Genomic DNA, 14,360 nt, shown 5'->3' on the forward strand with positions numbered 1-14,360 from the left:
TGTATCTCTGTTAGGACCTGTAGCTATTACCACAACACAAGTGGCAACCATTCATATTTCAAGTTTTTTGTGTTCTGTAGGCAACAATGTCTAAACCAGTCAATTTTCATTTTTCTGTATCTCTCCAGCTTCTTTCTGGACAAATACTTTGCATTAGAATGAGCACCCCTTTCCCTTACACAATATGATTTTGGATGTTCAGTAGGTGTGCAGGATTCTCAAGACTCTACATTTTTGGTGATTAGCAATATTTATAAATCAGAATATAAAATTTTAAAGAAATAATTAAATTTTTTGAAAAAATATTTGGGAAAATAAGGCTTATTCCAAAATGGGCAGGGTAACTGCCACCACTTGAAACTGATGTCTCTCAATGCATTGTGATGATTGCCTATATACAATTATTGGCAAATCTATATTTTACAAACTAGGAATTAAAAATAAAGCTAAGATGTTAAATAAATACCCTATTTAACTGGATACAGAGTAGCCTGGATAAAACCCTGTGGCTGAACAATATATATAAAAACCTAAAAAGAATGAATTTATTCTGTTACTTTTTAGAAAAGAGGATCCGTTATAAGTGACTACAGCAGCATGTTCTGTCACATTCTCTCCGCAAACTGAGCCCTGTCAATGACAGCAAAACAGATTGTGTGCATCTGCTGGGAATGAGCCAGATGACAGTGGAAGAAACACACATGGATACCTTGGCACAACAACTAAAGAAGTAGAAGAAAAATGGACAGAAAGAAGCAGAAAGTTCTAAACTTTAATTAAAATGGCTCTCTAACAAAAGTGATCTAAAAGTCTGTTGCAGCCTGTATGCTCTGCTTTAGACTGTAACTTTCCAAAAGCAACTACATATTTATAGTCCACATTGACTTGTTTACTCCCTATGGTACTCATATGGCCACCATTCCCACAGTGTCTGGGTCCTGCAGTATTTGCCTCAGGGAAATACCATCCTCATTCTACAGACAGGGAATTGACGCACCAACAAAGCAAAATCATTACAGTCATCTAAGACATGTTCTGGAAGAAAGAGTTAAATGCTCACTGCCCAAATCCAGGCTGCTATCCTAAACATTAGACTATCCTTCCTGTATTTAGCCCCTCTTTCAGACAAAAATCCTGTTATACCTAAAACTGGCATTAAACAAATAACTTGCTAGTACTCCAGTATTTCAGGACTAGGGAGCCTGGCAAATTAGCACTACGGGTGACTCAAATCAGTTTTGTTACTGCTGCTTGTATTCTGTTAAGTTTTACTGTTGAATATGTGAACTGACAGCCCAAGATGGCTCTAAAAGGGATCAGTGATTTACAGACTTCAGTACAGAACTGCTACCACAAATGGCGTTACCTGTGTATTCTCATATAAAAGGCGAACCTGATATTCATTAATAGTTAAAAAGCACTCCCAGGTACTGACTCATCATGGCATCAGTACTACATGCTGATGCTCAGGAATGAATCCAAGAATTTTGCCGAGTCTCTAAAACAAATCTTTTATATCAGGTGTAAAGTAACTTATATTGTTTCCCTTTTGGTTAATCACTTGAACAGACCAAATAGATATGAAAGCTCATTTCTTTTTTCTCTCTTTTTTTGTTTTTTTTTAGAAAATAGTATTCTGATTATAAGGACATATAAACTTTTCTAAATTTGTCTCTGATTTTTTTTACACACTGTTTTGCCTTGCATATCATGAAAAGATGTGCTGAGTAAAGATTAGTAGAGCACCTAATGGTCCAAGTAGCTCAAGTAATCTATTTAGAGGATAAGGAAGCCTCACGAGGCTAGCAGTCTCAGCCTGTTATGTACTCCATATGTGGTAAGTATCTAATATTCTGATGGTACTTCAGAATCACATTAGTAAAATTGAATGATTTGGCATTTATAAAACTCAAATATATCATTACATAGTACAATTAACATCCAGCATACAAAAGCTGACATATACTCGCCTAGTCTGTGAGAAAAGCTCTAGAACAGCATATAATGCACCTTCATGTTCCATCTCATTTCACAATGTGTGAATGGCAGCAGTATATGTACAGACTTAACACCTAAGAGGGACTTTGGAAACTGCTTAAAATATTCTTGATCAAGGAAGTGTTAGATCTCTACATATTCTTCCCAGTATGGTCCAGAAGAGAAGATAAGGAGATTTTCTTTTGAAACATTCTATTCAAATAGTACCTTTGTTTCTAATGAGTCTGGAAAAAGAGTCAGAGTGGAACTGAGAAAAAGAGGTGGATGTTAATTAACAGCATGAATGACAATTCTGTATATAAAGCAGTTTTTAGTAGGTTATCAAGTCAGCAGAGTTGTGATAAAATATATGAGCGAAAGACATAGTTTCATATACTCACATCTGAAATACTATTAAATAAACAAATTAGTATCTCTGTATACCTATTCTCTTTCTGCTTGTGAAATCAGTATTTCCCAAAAGTAAAAAAGAAAAAAAAAAAGGAAAAACATTTTTAGAACTCATAAACCGTTTAAGCTCTTGCATAAATACTCATCAAGGCTGAATATTGGCACAACTTTTTAACCAGAGTTGTCATTCTTCTACATTAATTCACAAATAATAATGTGGTCAGGAAGTCAAGTTTGGATTCACACCCACATATTCAACAGGCACATTAACTGTACAAGAAAGTGGCTAAAGAAGCATGCGTGCTAGGCCACAAGGTCTTTCCTAAAGGACCACCCAAGCTCTGCTGAAGATGACTGAGAACATGCACATAATGGTTATTTTGGAACTATTTATTCTCATAAAGGTTTATTAAACACTCCTAGGTAGTCTGAGCAATTTTTTGTACCCTGAAGCTGTACTTCCTGTCTCAACCAAACTATAATCAATACATTACTCATTTTACAGCACACTCATTGTCTGCATATTCAAACACCTCTTCATGTTTCTTATGCCTACCCTAGATTTCAGGCTTTGGTAGGCATGGTATGTTTCAGTTCGGGAAACAAACTCAAAGGAAGGACTGAGGCCACCAAAAATTATGAAAGACTGACACAGATATATTTATGAAAAATCTAAATTCATGTATTAATATGAACACGCTGGTAAATGTAAAGATAAAACAAAAGGCACTTTCTTCTTATATTTTGCAATTTATAAAGTAAAATCAAACTTTTCAGGCAATGCAATAGAAAAAATGGCATGGAATTTGTTGTTTAAACTACTTTTAAGCTATATTACAGACTAGAAACACAAAAAGACTTGCATTTTTTGAGTAAGAGAGATAAAAGAGCACAAGAGACCAAGTCAATAGCTGAGAACTATGGCATTCCAGTGAAACATGACTCAATTATAGCCCTTCATTTGATGAATATTTAATTATCTGTATAAAAATGGGATGGTCTCACATTTGGAAACTGACAGTGGCTTTCTCCCAGAATACTGAATAGCCAGCTGATTAAGGACCTTTCCAGAAAGGGAGAATTTTTTCTGTGAACTGCTCTAAATCACGGGAAGGAACTATTTCAAGTTTCTCAAATCCTGAATTTCTGCTCTAAAAGGTAGATCAGTGCTAATAAACAATCTGTAGACTTAATCTGAGGATGCAGATTCCAGCAGACAACAGGACACTGTGACGCAAAAGCTAAATTTCCCTTTTTCATGTTGTCCTAAGTCATTTCTAATTATGTGGTTACATCCTGGCACGCTGAATAGATTTTAGATTTTACAGCATCTCAGTAAAGTCGCCAATTTTTGCCCTTGGAGAACTGAGACACTGCATAACAGACATGCACCAATAAAAAGGAAATAGTTTGCAGCTGCATTTAAAATTATACTTTGAGGTTCTGCATCTCTTTCTTGTATTGTATGCATCAGACTGTTGTGCAGCTTCTGCACTTCATCTGCAGACTTTTTTATCTTGCATCTGCTGCCACTAATGCATCTTTTCAGTGATGACTGGTGAATTGTATGCTAAAGATATACAATGTAGTTTTAAAATTCCCCCTTTATTTTAAAGTTTTGGAATTCATATTGAAGGATTCCACTCCCTGGTCTTCTTGGAAATCATCAGTGATGGGTTGCCTGTGGCACTGGAGATTATTATATTCAAGAAACTTGTTTAACATTTGGAACACATCTGAGAACTGCATGAGCTGTAGGTTCACTTCCTCAACTGAAAACCTGTATTTTAACCTTAGATACCTATTTCAGATCGAAATGTGCTCCATCAACACACATGAGAGTGGGTATTTATTTAACCATTCTGCATTTAAAGTCAGCATTTAGACCAACATATGAAAATAGAATGCTGATGATCCTTTTTTTTTTTTTTTTGAAGTATTGGCTGTAGAATCTCATCAAACTAGGTCTATAGATTCCTTATGATTTTAAAGAGGCCTTCTGGATATATCTACATTGTATTTTGAACTTACAACTATCAAACATGGAAGCTGTGTTTTTAGGATGATGTTTAAATTCACAGAGCAATCTTCTGATCCATTAGTGGAACAGCTTCCTCTTTCTGATCACATCTGGAAAACAGTAGAGTGAGAGAACAAATACTTTCTTCCTGACCATCCTCAAAATTACTTTTTATCAGAAATCCGTAGAAGTGTTATTCCATGTCCTGTCGGGGGAAGTCAAGTAGTGGTCTCACAACAAGTTTGCCTTTAATCTTATACAGAAATATGTGGTAGAATGTATTGCTACTGCTTTACGGACGGCATTAGCGACTTTTCACAGAAGGCAGCACCAGAAAATTACTTGTCCAGATACATGACAAGTACTGGTCTTCAAAACAGATCAGAATATCTTTCTATTATGCCTCTTTGCTGCATCAGATATTATCTCAAATAGTTGTTGTAAAAAAAAAAAACAAAAAGAATAAAAAGGTTAAATAAAGAACACACCCTCCTGCCATTGAGAAATCCTTGTGCTCTTGTGCTCTCAAGTAAAGATTTTTCTGCAGGATTAGAAGCAGGGAAAAAAAATCCTAATAGCATTAAAACATCACCAAAAAAAAAAAAAAAAATCACTTCTTCTATTGCTTTCTTTGTATCTTTCACAAGGATTTGCATTATGCCTATCAATACCAACCGTTATCTTATCCCTGATAGAGTTCTATAAAAACATTAAATTCCAGAAAAGATACTACTCAGTAAGGATGCCTTCAGTATGACTATTCTGCTGATCACTAGGAATGTCATACTGAGTTTGTGACAATATCTACTGGAAGCATAACTGAACTAAATATAATGTTCTGGATACAGATTTAAGTACTGGAACTTGTACTGATGATAGATTCTCATATTGCTTAGTCAATATAGAGTTCTGGAAAAAAACAATAAAATATTAGTCCAATTTTAAACTTGTATGCCAAGAATATTGTAGGAAATATAGAATAATATTCTTCCATTTATGTCATATGCATAGTATTTTTTATTGCAGCATCAACAATAAAACAGAAACGCCAGATCCCACTGTTATCCCAGTGAAGATACACAGATTTCTACCTACCAAGGATACAGGTAGGCATTCTCAGTTTCTGCAAATGTAATTACGGGCAGTTCTGCTTTAATTTGGCAGCTTGCCAATCATTCCTTCATGTTCCTTTTAAGAAAAAAATGGAATATTATTTTCCAGTTACTACACATTTTAAAATGTAATTTTAAATTACTTCCAGTTAAGAACACATCAAACAAACAACAGTACTTGTAATCCAGCAAGCCTGGGTTGTATTTTCTTTTAATGTGTGTTCCAAAAAACGTTAATGCACTTTTGCTTCATCCTTTTCAGTTTTAAATAACTGTACCAGACAACAGGCTCTTACTATCATTTATGGTCAGATTTCTGATCTCTAAAATTTGTGTCTGTGTGTTTTGGACAAAGTTGTACATTCTGAATGCCACTATAAGGATGCCATTCCCTGGCTCTGTGTTCTGACCTAAAAATTGTGTTGTGTAAGTTTGATAAGTAGGTAGTTTCACACTTCTTTCAAATACTGCAGGAAGGTAATAAATTGGAATTTTTGTCTCATTCTTCTGCTGTATCAATTCCTTGTCTGCATCTTACATAGGTAAGCAAAATAAAGGAAAACCTGACCATTTCTCCAGTATTCTGTGGGCAAAACTGGTTCTCATCAAATACTGCTTCAAATATCAGTTCTTTAAGGGCACAGAGCCCAATTAGAAAATCACTGTTATTATTTTTTTAAGATCATTTCCCTACATCTGCAACAATTACAGGCTATTCATAGCAGGGCTAATTCTATACACTTCAACAGGAAATGTGTTTGAAAAAACTCTGTAAGATGAAGGTTTGACAATGACGTCTTGTCCACTCTCCTCTATTTAAACACCATCTTACCAAACAGTCTGTAGCCACATTCTTCCTAACCTCCCTAAAAGCCTTCCTCCTTTTTGCTGTTTCTCCCACTTCTATTCAGTACAGGCAGAAGCAACAATCAGGACACAGATGGACAGAGAGAGAGCAGGCCTGAGGACAAGTGTAGAGAACATACTGTCTCCTCCTGTTTTTGCAGAGTGTCCTCAAACTGCACTAGCTTTTTTTTTTTAAAGACTGACCCAGCATTCCCAAGGGTTTCTGCAGTTAGAGGGGGGCTCCTGTCAGCACATGCCTGAAGCTAAAATGAAAGGCTGAAGGAGGGGCATGGGTCAGTGCTACAGAATGGTCACAGAACCTTGCTGCTCTGCTGTTTCTTCGTAACACCCCCCATATTTGGGTACAGCTTTTCCACCCAGTTCCAATGAAATGATTTAAAATGATCTCCGCTGAGAAGTCTACGTGGAAATTTTAAATGAATGGCGCTGTAGTCTAGTTTCTTACACTGGTGGATACATTCGGGAACATTTTAATTTCTATAATGATTTTAGAATAATTTATTTATTACTAAAAGTAATGTTTCACGTGGACAATGTTCTGCATTATGTTTACTTTTGCAGATCTGTTTCATAAACAATTTCACAATCCTCCCTCCTTGTCCTTTGTACATACTTTGCTAACAGTTATTGACTACTTAAAAGTAAACACTGAAATTTAACTGAGCATGGGTTTCACAACTGGCATGCGTCCTGTATCTATAAAAGCAAACATAAACAATGTTATTTCTACTTCAATTTACTTAACTGTACATCTTTTAGGATTATAGGACCAGCAATAGAAATTATGCCTAAAGTGAATGCCTGCACTGGCATTGGGTTAATAATCATTTTCTTCATAAACTTCACTTAATTATACAGTCAAAGAAATAGGAGTTGGGTTCTAAGTTTTGCATCAGCAGTGCTATATAACCTGGGAAAAGGAGGCAGAAGAGCTTTATGCCATCTGTTCCACTCCATCTCTAATCTATGGGCTGCCGCATGGTTAACTTAAAAGAAAACCGCAGATACTGACTTTGCAGGACTGCTGTACTGCCCAAGATCTCTGAAGCTCTCTCCGCTCCAGCTCCTGCTGCTCTTCGGTGTCAGGGAAGGTGGCAGAAGGCAGAGATAAGTACATGGCCCCTGCTGAGGCAGGCGACAGCAAAGTCACTTGCTCAGGGAATTACAGCCTGGGCCTAGGCTACAGACTTCACTGGTATGACTACTGAACCCGTCTCATGTAAGAGGTTATCCCATACAATGCAAAAATAATTATCAGATAATTCATCTAGACCTGGGTTTAAATAAGTACTTCTGGAATTTCCTAGGACGTATTTCTGCAATCAAATTGTATTTAGTTGGTAAAAAAATGGAAGGGGGGGGGGGAATGCTTAGAGGAGTTACGTTTGACTGTATTTCAGAGTAACAGTCCCACACTTGAACTGCCGCAAAAATTATTTTCCTCCATGCTTCCCTCTGTTTCTCTTGCAAATTTACTTTCTCTTTGCGAGGGAAGAAGCAATGTAATATATGAGAAAATTCTATCACTTCTGCATGTTGTCTTTCCTGTCTGAATAACGGGTGACATTTGCATACTTTGAAATACTTCCAAGATGCAAGGAAACTTAAAGGCTAGGCTATTACTCAATGTTTAGTGGCTTAAATAAATGGTGTATCTCAGAAAGGTCTCTTTGCAGAGATAAAAATGTTGATGTCAGAACACAGTCCTAAAAATTGCATTTTTTATAGATCCTAAGACCAAACACTAATTCCCATGACTGGGATCTGCAAGTATAGATGCATCTCTCTCTGTTCTGCGGGAAACAATTATTTTATCTGTAAGCAGGCACCTAAGTTTACCATATGTGCACTGAGAAGAAGACACCATTTTTGTTACCCATATTAATTGGTAAACTTAAAATTTTTAATTGTGAAATCATTTAATTTCCCTTTAAAACTTCATTAGTAGAACAGGTGTCTAGGAATTTTATGGCTTTTCTTAAAAGTCTTAGAATAACAGGCTGTATTTCCAATGTCATCATTAAATTGATCTCATAGTTTACATAAAACTGTGTGACATTAAAATGTGCAAAAGTGCACTCAGCCTTGGCTGCTGCTTTATTATTGTAAGACTGTATTAGACAGTTCAAATATATAGCTGGAGCCCAGAAGGTGCATTTTGCCACACCAATGCTAGCTAACTTTCTGAAAATTACACTCTCCCATCAAAAGAAATAAAATATTCTACTCTTGTATGAAACAAATCTAATATAACGTTTTTTCAGGTATCCAGAAGTTACATGGCCAGACTGAACCTGTAAGAAAAGGACACTATATTTCAGCCCTTATCACTCCAAGACCAGTTTCAGTATTTTACGTATAGGAGTTCCTTTTCAAAAGTACTTATCATCCATTTCTACAATCAAACGTGCAAGGTGCATGTTTTTGGAGGACTGCCCTGGTACAGTTTTCTTGCTTATGTAGCAGTAAAATAACCAAGGATGACTACAAAATGTGATAACTTCACAATTCTTTAAGGACTGTTATTCTTTAAGGACTGTTAGTGAGCGAGTGTGTCTCAGACTAGTCTTTTCATCTTACTTGGCCACGAGTACTTCAGGATATTTCAAACATTTCTATAATTGCATTTATTGCCTGTTTTCCAGGGCTTCCATTTGAAACATTATCCTACAAAAAATTTTAAAATTCCCATTTGAACATCATAATACCCTGCTGAGAGGCTAGTGCAATGCACATAGGAAACAAAAGGAGAAAAAGAAAATGTGCTTTACATATAAAAAACTTTTCAAAATAACAGCTAGGCAAAGCTAGAATGAAAGAAAATCTAAATGTGTTTGCAGTCCATTAAGAGGAAACACCTGAATTTACAGGAGTTTCCTGTCTGATCATAATAACACACACAAAATTAAATACATAAATAGTAATTTTATGTATCACAGAAGATGAAGACAATGAAAAAAAACAATGTTTACATTTATGGTTGACTCATTAGTCTTTTATTATGTGAAACACTAGGAGGCATCAGTTGGGTAAAAAAAAGAACTCATTTGAAAAATGGTAAGAAATTAGCATAGAAGTTATCAGCTTGCAAGTTTCATTACTTACAAATATTAAAGGCTGCACATTTTAAGTAAATTATGCGGATATCTTAAACTCTCTATTCTCACTGACAAATGACATTTTTAATAATATAGGGACAACATTTAATTTCCTAACTCTTTTCAAACCAGACTAACATGTACGCATATGCAAGTATAGTTTTACTTCATGTTACGCATTCAAAAATAACAGACTAGGGACAAACTAAGGTGACTTACTTGTTCTTCAGTATTAAACTTTCTTACAAATCTGCAAAGCCCTGACAAGTTTTATCCACTTTCCTCTGCATGTAAGCTCTTAATAGGGCAAGTGCAGCAAATTTAATACAGTCCTAGGCACTTTAAAGAACTTCTAATTGCTATTACAGGGTATCACCTAGGCAATTTTTTTTGTTTGTTCGGGGGTTTTTGTTTGTTTTTTGGTGGGGTTTTTTTGGTTTGTTTTTGGTTAAGTCCAGGGCAATCACCTACTACATTTTAAACACATTTCTCCAAAACACTGTATTAAGCAGCACTAAAAAAATCTGTATAACAATGCTACAAGTGGTTCTGCCTTTACTATAAAGTCATACAAAACCAGTAATGTCAAAATTGAGTTTTCCTTCTTTCAAATTGTGACTAACAATGACTAAGCAACAGAGTTATAGTTGTCTTATAAAACAATCAATTGAAATTGAAGTGTGCCTAGCCATGCTGCAGCAATCAGCTTTTATCTCTGCCCAATCAAAATGACATGTGAACTGCCTAATCCTTCTTTTGTAAGGCACATAAGACTTTGTTGTCACTGTTGGTTTTGTGAATTGCCTCTATAAGCTGGTCTGATTTCCTAAAGATGACAGATCCTAGTGAAGAGACAAGCTCTGCTTCACTGCAGTCAATGAAACAGTGAGATTAAAGTAGAGAACTGAAGACACTTGCTTTTAATCACCTGTCCACATGCAACTGTTGATCACCAGTTCTGAGAAAATTACCTTAAAGCTGGTCAGGAGACCCAAGTAATTCGTTTTAAAAATAGAAAATTAAGAAATTAATTTTTTCAGTTTCTCACTGGCACCATCAGTTTTGTTTACTGACCAGTTCTTCTAAATCCATTTTGTTTCTGAAATAAGATGCTAAAACTATATTGTCATCCTTTCCAAATACCAGAATACTACCCCTACTCTTAAGCTTGAAGTCTTCTAGCTGTTCGGAATTGCATACATAATTTTTCTGTATATCATACCTAGGTAGCTATAGAGCTTTCATGAGGATGTAGCAAAATCTCTATGCTGGTATCATGCAGCAAAATTTAAAATCTTAAAATACATCACAAATAGAGCTGCTTTGGTTACTCTTCAAAACCATGAAGAAGAGACTACAAACTCCCTGAAAATGTGTAACACCTTATTTACGTTCTTCTGCATAATCAGTGTTTTGAAAAGAATACCACTAAACTTCACTATGATTTTTAGGATAAATCATCACGTAATTTAAAGTGATGATGTCCAACAGGTAAAAAAAAAAAAAGTCTACATATATGAAACCTCAAATGATTATTCTTTCAAGCACCTAATAGCAATTAATAACTTCTTGCTCAATGTGATGTAGAAATATCCTTCGCTGTCTCTGAAGATGAACTGAACTATTCCGGTGAACAATAAATTAACCTTTAAAATAAAAGATTAAAAGGAATTAAGTTGGCAAAAGCATTCTATTCACAAGTCCTGCTCAGTTCCTAAGTGTCCATGTAGTTATCTTTATCTACTAAATACTGAGCTACCAAGATCTTTTAGATGTAAACTTTTGGTAAAAGGTTTGTTTCTCTTGCCTAGAATATTTTAGATGTTTAAAAAAAACAGAACCATTTAAGAGAGGCATCGCTCTGTTTTCCAATATACATGTTGCAGGTACACTGATAAAGAGTGTTTATCAAAAAAGTAAGAAAAATTTTCTGATCCTATATTGGAAGAAAATTCACAGTAAGAAAGTATTTGTATGAATTTTCTTATGACGCTTCAAACTAGCAGCTCAGGAACTAACTCTGAAAGACTTTAATCTCACACACTGTTCATCACTCACTATCAATTTCTTCAAGGCTCTTAAACCTGATTTTCCTTTTTCTTGGTCAAGTAATCTTAAAGAGAATACAGACATATTTGATTCCTGCATGCATTTATAGGACATTGAAAGTGACATTCTTACATCTCTGTCCTAAGAGAGCTATGGGACAGGCAAGAGGGTTTAGGTTTCCATGGGGCCTGATCCTGCAAATTGTTATTCCTGTGACTTTTAATTTTCACACAAGTCTCAGCCTTGTCAGTGGGACTGACTGTGTATATACTGTTTGCATGAAAGAAGCTTTTTATGTTCAGGTCCCAGAACTATCTCTTCACACTAGCTACATAGGGCATATTAGTGAAAATACATATAAACAGCAAAATTTAAAATAAAAAGATGTGTACTATGAGGAACATAGTCACCCTGAATTAAGGGCCATTCTCTAAAGTTCTTCCAAGAATTTTTCAATTACTTCCAAAGGGACTTAACTGTAAGCAGAGACTTTAGGGTCAGGCTCAATATGAATTATGTATTCACTAATATAGAAATAATAATATAACAGGTATTTAGAGATGGAGTAAGAAAGTCTTGTGGTTTTTTTTGACTTCATGATAGATACCTAAAATCATGTAATAGAAACAGTTCACAAAATAACAAATCTCCAAAGTGGTCACTTGCCCAAGTGTTTAAACTGGAAAGTGGTATGTATGAAATAGAGAGGTTAGAAATGGTTCACAGGTGGTTGTATTTCCATGCCCTGCCAAGCCTCTAGGGATTAGAGTTATTATACTCCATATAAACATCTTTATTCTTCAACCACAGTACCCAGGAAAGTGTCAATAAAATAAATCTAGTCATATTTGCATATAATATAATTGGTTTATCATTCATCTCATAGTTATTTTAAAGTAAAGGTATGGAACTAGGACATTTGTCACTAAGCTGATCATCAGGTATGTGCTAGGAAATGTATTTTGTCAAGACAATTATTTTCTGATCACCACTAAAATACTGGCAAAGTATGTTTCTCAGCTTAATTCTCTTAAATCTTAAGTTGTGTATTACATTATTACATTATTTAATTTCAGGATACAGCTATTTGCCAGTAATAATTACTGTGTACAATACAGAAAATATAACTCTTCTATGAAAGACAATGCTTAGGTTCCCACAATGATTCAGTAAGTTTAGTTTTGCAGTGTGCTGGTTTTTTTTTTCATTATTATTATTATTATTGTATGAAAGAGACTTACTAGCTTGTCTTTATACTTGGTTTTTCAGGCTGACAGAAAGTCACACCAAGTTTTATGGGAAAGGCTAAGTATTACAGTTACATAATGCACCAATAGTCTTGTTAAGTCTGTCATTCACACTAAACTTTACCTTAGCCTGTAAGTAACTGCACTGCAACTAAACAGCCAGTTTTGTAAGGCTTGATTAGCTCTGTTCCCTTGTGTTAAAAAATTTAAAGATTAGTCACGTAAAGACCAAAGCATACTATTCTGAAAGAGGTTTGCAGCCCATGACTGAAGTTCCCACATCAGTGGAAGGGGTCTTTCCCTCTCTAACACAAGTATTCAGATGAAAGATGAACAAAGTTAAACAGTTCCAAGCATGCACTACTTAAGACTCAAGAGCTAAAAGAGCCTATCACACGATGAAGTTTAAGAGCATTTCACCCAAGGTGGATAGTTTTCTTAGCCTGATAAATCAGGGTGCAAGCACTACAAGGTCATAGCATTTGGTGAGCTATTCAAATCAAATAAGCATGGAACACTTCACAATATCAAGCACACAATTTATGCAAACTAACTTTATCAAAGTTTAAACACTTAAGACACTGACAGAGACAAGTCAGTAGTAATATACTAGACAGTGATTTAACTATGTTACTTGTCTAAAAAGTTAAAGCAATTGCACAATCACACACTTTTAAGAAGTCTGCAAGCCACCTAAATCCCAGTCTACATACGACTGATAAATTCTTCAAATGCAACAGGAAATGTATATAGGGCTTTTGTATGATGCCCTCTATGTTTTACTCAATACTGAATTTCAGGAGTACTTACATTATAAACATTCAGCTGTTTGGATGATCAGACTAGTCCTTGAGATATTTTCCTTTCATAGGAAAAAGAAAAAATCCCTTTACTTCTTCCAGCCTTAAATATTCACCACCTCGTTCAATATGCAGCCTCCTTGAATCACACACACAACCGTCAAAGTCAATCCAATAAGCAGCCAGAAGACGTCTGGGGTGTGTGTGTGTGTGCGTGTGTGCAGCGTGGAGGAGGAGAAAGTGGCTGAGCTGTTGCTGGTCGGATTAAAAGTAACCGGACTCGTCCTGAAAGCGTCCAGGAAGGAAGTAACAGCAGGCGAATGGGAAAAAGCGAGCTGCTCACAGCCTTTGTAACATCGCAGAGGGGAGGGGGGAGGCGAGCTTTCAGACTACACGCCTGACGAGGTGTCCTTCTCTGCTTCGCTCCCTCTTCCTCCCTTTTCTTCTTCTTGTCCGCGTCTCTTATTTCATTCTCTCTCTCTCCCACAATCCCAAACGAATGACTCTCTCCTCCCGAGCTGGAGAAATAATCAGTTTCACTCTTGCAAAAAGGGGGCGGGATCAGATCCCGAAAGGGTTTTAATAAAACAAACAGAGCAGCAGCAGCGGCAGCAGCTGTCTTCCTTGCCCCTCTAGTCTAAACTAGATTGATAAATTACTCCACTGCACTACTTTAATTATGTATATGGTATGCAGAATAAATCACTGAACATCAGCACCTCAATCAAGCAGTTTTAAATGATAATTGCATCTCGGGTGAATCAATCTTTCCATTCCTG

At 35.8% G+C, this 14,360-nt stretch overlaps 1 protein-coding gene across 10 annotated transcripts in view; it reads right to left on the reverse strand.

Annotated features, from left to right (window-relative positions):
• MEF2C (myocyte enhancer factor 2C) overlaps positions 1-14,099 on the reverse strand; it is a 123,114-nt gene extending 109,015 nt beyond the window's left edge. For all 10 annotated transcript variants that reach the window (XM_057404307.1, XM_057404303.1, XM_057404300.1 and 7 more), the window contains exon 1: positions 13,592-14,099. The gene's annotated coding sequence lies outside the window, so the exon portion shown is untranslated. The remainder of the gene's footprint in view (positions 1-13,591) is intronic.
• Positions 14,100-14,360: the final 261 nt, after the last annotated feature.

Source organism: Pezoporus wallicus, unplaced genomic scaffold (assembly GCF_028554395.1).
Source record: "Pezoporus wallicus isolate ANWC-B61680 ecotype Strahan unplaced genomic scaffold, APGP_CSIRO_Pwel_v1 contig_4322, whole genome shotgun sequence".
NCBI lineage: Eukaryota > Metazoa > Chordata > Aves > Psittaciformes > Psittacidae > Pezoporus > Pezoporus wallicus.